This window comes from Nycticebus coucang, chromosome 8, assembly GCF_027406575.1.
Source record: "Nycticebus coucang isolate mNycCou1 chromosome 8, mNycCou1.pri, whole genome shotgun sequence".
In the NCBI taxonomy this organism is placed as follows: domain Eukaryota; kingdom Metazoa; phylum Chordata; class Mammalia; order Primates; family Lorisidae; genus Nycticebus; species Nycticebus coucang.
The window spans coordinates 27,921,390-27,928,566 of NC_069787.1; the positions used below are offsets into that span (position 1 = coordinate 27,921,390).

General features: G+C 41.5%; 1 pseudogene across 1 annotated transcript; it reads left to right on the top strand.

The window, feature by feature from the left end:
- Positions 1-588: 588 nt before the first annotated feature.
- On the top strand, positions 589-1,830 carry LOC128591785 (26S proteasome non-ATPase regulatory subunit 4-like; annotated as a pseudogene). The gene has a single exon (XR_008381658.1). The product of XR_008381658.1 is annotated as a 26S proteasome non-ATPase regulatory subunit 4-like (transcript).
- The last annotated feature ends 5,347 nt before the right edge of the window (positions 1,831-7,177 follow it).

Genomic DNA, 7,177 nt, shown 5'->3' on the forward strand with positions numbered 1-7,177 from the left:
ATTCATGGTGCCACAGTTTCAATTTTAGGTAGCATAGTGTCTGTTATTTTCCACATGAGGATTAATCTAAGGAAAAAGCACCCATAAATATATATATTCATTTGTCTTTGTAGAAAAGTACAAAATTATACTATTTAAATTGTACACGAACTTTATGCCCACTCTATATTTATCGAGCTTGAATAAGAGCTCCTAGCTTGTGACAAAATGTGCTGGCAAGTTTCTTTAAGTGATTTCATTCATTCACTCACTCTACAAATATGTACTTAGAGCACACTGTGTCACTATTCACCAGCCCTGGAAAGTCTATGTGATTTATTGGTTCTGCTGATTATGATGACAGACGTTCACTGTGTGCTTGCCATGGGCTAAATTGGCTAGATATGATGGGGGACTTTTGTGAAGAGCCTACCTTCGGGGAGCTTCTAATCTTGTCAAGAAGGATTTTTTGGCAGTTAGACAAATTAGAGAATTTTAAGTAGTGGTAGGAACTATGAAGAGATTAAACAGAGTGCTGACATAGACCATGATATTATCTATGAATTAAATTGGTTAGGAGAGAAGCGGTCAGCGGAGGAAAGTGGCAAGATGGTGTTGGAAAGCACGATGGTTTGTGTGGACAACAGTGAGTACATGCGGAATGGGGACTTCTCACCCACCCGGCTGCAGGATGCTGTTAACATAGTATGTCACTCCAAGACCCGCAGACTCCAAGAACAACATGGGCCTCATCACACTGACCAACGACTGTGAAGTGCTGACCACTCTCACCCCCGACGCCGGCCGCATCCTGTCCAAGCTCCACACTGTCCAGCCCAATGGCAAGATCACCTTCTGCACTGGCATTCATTCGTGTGGCCCATCTGCTTCTGAAGCACCGACAGGGCAAGAATCCCAAGATGCGCATCATCGCCTTTGTGGGGAGCCCAATGAAGGACAATGAGAAGGATCTGGTGAAACTGGCTAAACGCCTCAAGAAGGAGAAAGTAAATGTTGGCATTATCAATTTGGAGGAAGAGGAGGTGAACACAGACAAGCTGACAGCCTTTGTAAACACACCGAATGGCAAAGATGGAAGCGGCTCTCACCTGGTGATGGTGCCTTCTGGGCCCAGCTTGGCTGATGCTTTCATCAGCTCCCCCATTTTGGCTGGCGAGGGCAGTGCCATGGTGGGTCTTAGTGCCAGTGACTTTGAATTTGGAGTAGATCCCAGTGCTGATCCTGAGCTGGCCCTGGCCTTTCATGTTTCCATGGAAGAGCAGCGGCAACGGCAGGAGGAGGAGGCCTGGCGGGCAGCTGCAGGCTCTGCTGCTGAGGCTGGTATTGCTGCGACCGGAGCTAAAGACTCACATGATGCCCTGCTGAAGATGACCATCAGTCAGCAGGAGTTTGGCCGCTCTGGGCTCCCTGACCTAAGCAGCATGACAGAAGAAGAGCAGATTGCATATGCTATGCAGATGCCCCTGCAGGGAGCAGAGTTTGGCCAGGCAGAATCAGGAGATATCGATGCCAGCTCAGCCATGGACACGTCTGAGCCAGCCAAGGAAGAGGATGATTATGATGTGATGCAGAACCCCGAGTTCCTTCTGAGTGTCCTAGAGAACCTTCCAGGAGTGGATCCCAACAATGAAGCCATTCAAAATGCCATGGGCTCCCTGGCCTCCCAGGCCACCAAGGATAGCAAGAAGGACAAAAAGGAGGAAGACAAGAAGTGAGACTGAAGGGAAAGGGAAGCTGAACCTTCTCAGGGTACCGCCTGTGGGCTGTGGATGGGCTAGGTGTGCGCTGTCTGTAACCATTACAACCTAAATAAAGCTTGGTGACTTTTTTAAAAAATAAACAAATTGGCTAAAAACAATTGCTGAAGACCTACCAAAACAGCAAGTAAAAAAGTCATTTGAGAGTCAAAGAATCAATTTTCCAGGCATTGCAAGTAAATTATATTCAAATATTCACCTCCCTGGGCTGCAAAAATTGAGTTATACCATGGTCCTTGTACTTGAGCACTTACCAGGAGAAAACCCTGGAATCACATTTGCAAAGCCACCAATAGGATTTTTTCTCAGACTTCCAAGGATAATTTTTATAGTATCATTCTATTGGTTTTACCACATCTGTCAATCTAGTAAAGTAATATTATATAGATACCAAGATATAGGACACAGACACAAAGGAAGTAAAAAAAAAATGCATTTGGCAGAAAAACAATAGCATCAGGGACTAAAGAGTCATGTAGTTTAAAGTGAATCAAGGTCATTTAGAATACTGAAGCCAGTAAGTGTTTTATACACAAAATACGCTTTGTGGGAGCTGGGGGAGTGGCATTCAGATAAGCAAAAAGAAACAGAAAATGCATTTCAGCTGGGGAGAAGGGTATGGTACAAAAGCTGTCCCATCTGTCTTTCTAACCATTTGTTTGTCCTTCCATCATTGTTTCAACCATTGCTCATGTAGACTTTAAAACAATAAATAGGTAACAAGCAACCCATTATGACTCCTATTTGTCTTAGGTCGGGTTGTTTATGAGTAGAGGTTACAGCAGAAAGGCAAGTGCATGAGATTTATTTGAACAAAAAGGGCCCAGACTAGGGTAAAGAGAGTGAAGCAGCTAAACCATACATTTTAGGAGGCTCTCTCCCTAAAAGGGTGGTGTAACCTTCTTGACCTGACAGCAAGTGCCTCCTTACAATGTGGGCTCTACGCCCTTCACTGTCCTCACCCCTGTTCAAATTCTGGACTAAAATCTTCCTGACAAACCTTTAAAGAAAGAAGTAAAATGAGATGCTCAAAGTAAAAAAGCTAATCAAGAATGTAGTCCTAGGCAATATCCAGCCTTTATCTGATCTACGGTAGAAGGGGCATTCTAGAGCACAAACTGTGTGACAGAAAGATGCAAAGGAGCTGGGCTTTTGTGCTCCCTGTACCAGCAAACCATTTCCTGCCCCTGGGGAGGCCACAGGTAGAAGCTGTTTGCTGCAAGCCCCTGCAGCAGCTGGGGCTCCACGGGGTTCCAGATGAGGCACTAATTGCAGCTATTACATCATCTGCAAGAAGAATCTAATACAGATGCTCCTCAGCTTACAATGGAGTAACATCCATATTTTTAGGCCATCATAAGTTGGTGGAAACTTTAAGTCAAAACTCATTTAATACACCTAATCTGTTGATAATCATAGCTTATCCTACCCTACCTTAAATATGCCCACACTAGCCTCCAGTTGGTAAAATTACATACCATAAAGCCTATTTCATAACAAAGCATTGGATATATCATATAATTTATTGAAGACATACTGAAAGTGAAAAACAGAATGATTGTACTTGAAGTATGGTTTCTACCAAATGGGTATCACATTTGTTCCATAGTAATGGAAAAATCGTAAGTCAAACTGTCATAAGGCAAGGACCATCTGTACTTACAGAGGCAATAAATGTTGGATTCCTGGGTCTCTGGGGGCGTCCTGATTTGTAGCATAATTTTCTTGGTATAAATACTTCCACCGTGGCTGATTTCAAACCATCAACATGATCATTGAAGGTGGAGTTAGGAAGAGAAGCTCAGAGCCAGCTCTGACTGACTCCAGCACATCATTCTGTGGGAGATACTTAGCCAGAGCCACATAGAGGAAACAGAATCCTATCTCAGGCCATCTCACTCCACACATTGAGATTTATCTGCGGTGCTAAACAGAGCACAAATCAGCAGACTTTTTCTGTAAAGGGCCAGATAGTAAATATTTTCTGCTCTACGGTTTCCATTGCAACTGCTCAATTCTGCTGTTGAAGGGGGGGAAGGCCACAGACTATACACTGAGGAAGAGCATGGCTGTGTTCTGATTGCCCTCTATTTACAAAAAACAGGCAGTGGGTCAGATTTAGCCCAGGGGTTGCATTTTGCCAACATCTGCTATAGATGTGATTTAATTACTTTTATAATAAATAGCACCTGGTATTTGATTATTGAGCTGAGCCGATACTAGAGTTCATACAGGAGAGATGTGCCCAGTACTGTAAAAGTTTAAGGAAACACTTCCATGACCCTCAAAGTGGAAGAGTCCTTACATTCTGTGCACTTGCTTTACCACTGGCCTGGTCCTATGATTCAGTCACTCAAACCAGATTTACAGGTATATTGAGTTCGGTTGCTCAAAACCAAACTATTTGAGCAGAAAGGGATTTAACACACAGAATTAGGTCCTTGAAAAAGTGTTGGAAGGGCTAAAGATGCCAAAAAGACAAGGTGATCACACTGACAAACCAGCCTACCAGGAAAGCCTGTACACCTGCTCACTCAAGAATGTGGAAAGCCTAGAGGCTGCCCATGGAACTGCTGAGTTCAAAGACATGGTGATGTAGGCATGATCCAGCATCAGGGCCACTACCACGGCCAGGCCTTACTCAGAAACTTAGGGAATAGCATTAGAACAGTGGTTCTCAACCTTCCTAATGCCACAACCCTTTAATACAGTTCCTCATGTTGTGGCAACCCCCAACCATAAAATTATTCTCGTTGCTACTTCATAACTGTAATTTTGCTACTGTTATGAATCGTAATGTAAATATCTGATACGCAGGATGGTCTTAGGTGACCCCTGTGAAAGGCTCGTTTGACCCCCCAAAGGCGTCGCAACCCAAGATCACCTTCCGAATGGCACCTGCATAAACCCAATTTTCTTCCAGAAACCTAGCTGTAAGAAAGTGTGGATATCACAGATTTTGGCTATACAACTGGCAACATAAGAAGAAAAGCCAAATGTGTGCTAGCAACAATTGACCACATCCACCAAAATGGGTCTCCTAAGAGTACTGTCAAATAGGTATAAGACTCTCCTGTGCCAAATTCAGTTCTGACCAGAAGTATCTGCTAGTAAAAGGAAGGCCATCCCTTCCTCCTCCCCTGCAGACCCCCCATTCTCTCTCTCTCTTTATCAATGGAATACAAGACAGAGATCAGAAGTTTACAGCCAAGGGCTGAGGGATGAGCATGTGAGATGCAGGGAAGAATTGCAGCAGGGACAAAGAATGGGGTCAAGAAATACTGAAAGTGGTAGCAGCCAGCAGAAGAAGGAATGAAACTGGTAGCCCTATAGGGCAGTAGAAGGCTGGCAGTTACTAGGGAGTGAATGCAAAAGAAAAGCTAAACTGTCTATTCCATGGGTCATTTGTCTTAAAATAACCATTGCCTTGTGGCCACCATATCTATTACTAATGGAGGACAACTCAGGCATCATTCCCTGAGGTTGGGTGAGATTCCCAATCTTTTCCATGGGAAAACAAAATTTATGAGTTTTTATTTCCTCCTAAAAATGTCTTATGTTTTGGTATGCAATCTATATAAACATATATGTTACATGTATGTAATTATGAATACAATATTGAAACAAATACTCATATATCCACCACATAGTATAGGAAATTCGCAGCCAAAGTTGCTTGTGTGTGTTTTCCAGATACCTCTGATTCTTTTTTCTTCTTTATTCCTAAGGAACTATTATCCCAAGTTTATGAATTTTATTCCCCAGCTTTAAAAATTACACAGTGTTAACATATGTATGCAATCCAAAATAATTTCAAGTTTCCACACTTGCATTTATTTCTAATTGATAGAAATCAATTGTCTTGCTAACAAATACTTTTCAAAACCTATTTATTGGAATTAGAAAATGAACAAGTCTTGGGTATTTCTGAGAAGAATAGGAAAGAGAAAAGCAGATACCTTCCACGAAAGCTTAATTCACCTTATAATTTGAGTAAGTTTTTATTTTAAAAAGATAGTTTAATCATAAAATACTTTTAGATATGCTAGCCTACTAAAACAGTGGCTAATTTGAACTGTTTTTCACAATTGGCGAGCCAGTCACAGAATTAATGAAATTACGCTTCCTCCATTTCTCTCCAATTCCCCCCACAAAGAAGAGCTGTAACACAGAAAATGCAGCAGAAATATGAGGCTGGTTTTCAGGACTCAAGCCATCCCTGATTTGTCACACCGCCTCTTAACAACATATTTGTATTTTGTAAAATGCATAATTTTTTTCAGCCCCCGAACAAATATATTTACATAACTGTGTCTAACAAGAAATTACATTTAACTTCTCAGAAATGACAATAACTAAAACCTGAACTGCCAATTCCACTTCATTAGTGTGGTAGAAACGCATTCCAAATGTTAATAAAAATTCCAACATGCTGATAAATTAGAGCTTCTAAGGAGCATGTGACACCTTGGTTAATATATTCAACCTCAATTATATTTCTCTTCAGCACCCTGTTATCTGGAACCTTTGCTGGCAATCAGAGGTGCTGTTTTTCAGCGGCCAATTTTCTAGATAATGTAGCTTATCAACACTGTGGGTAAACTTGCCAATGGAATCAGGCTGCACTGAACCACACACACGCTAATTGCATCCCTTTTTTATGCATATTTACAGACTGTCACTTGAAAGAAATCAGTGGCCCATTGAGGCACCCAGTTAGCTGGAAGAATTGCCTCTTGCAAATGAAAATTAGCAAACAAGCTAGTGATAAATATGAAATGAACAAAGTATAAAAATACCGTTTTGTTCTGAAACTTCCTTGTCATCCCAATTTATACTCCCAAATAGAAGGAGTTTAGAACATAGGATTTACCTTTTGTTTCAAACGAAGACAGAAAGAATTCTTCCTTAAACCCACTAACTAGGTAAAAGCCTATTAGCTTTTCCTTCTTCTCCCACGCCACCCCCACCCCAAATTTCTATTCACATAAACAGGTTATTAAATCCTGTATTAGATTTGCTTTGGAGTTTGAATAGACAAATGACATGTTAACACTTCAGAAACAATTAACCCTGGGAACTTAATTAAGTTCCTCTGAATTTAAGGAAGCACATTTCAAAATAATGTTTCTAAACTCTGGGTTTGCTCAAGAATAGCAACGCTTTCCTTCTCTAAAGTACTCGTAAGTTCTACTTAACAGCACAAAGCTGTTCCTGGCTATATATGGAAAAAGGTTATGGTGCTATGAGCCTGCTGTAACAGGGCTATCTCACAGTGTGTATTAAGAAAAAAGGTACCCAGAAATAACAACAACAGAAAACACTTTCCAAAAGCCCCCAACTCTGGGCATCCATGAAAGAGAAGATAATTTTATGACTACGTCCTGGGATCCAGGCATAATCCACTATCCTAAGCTATG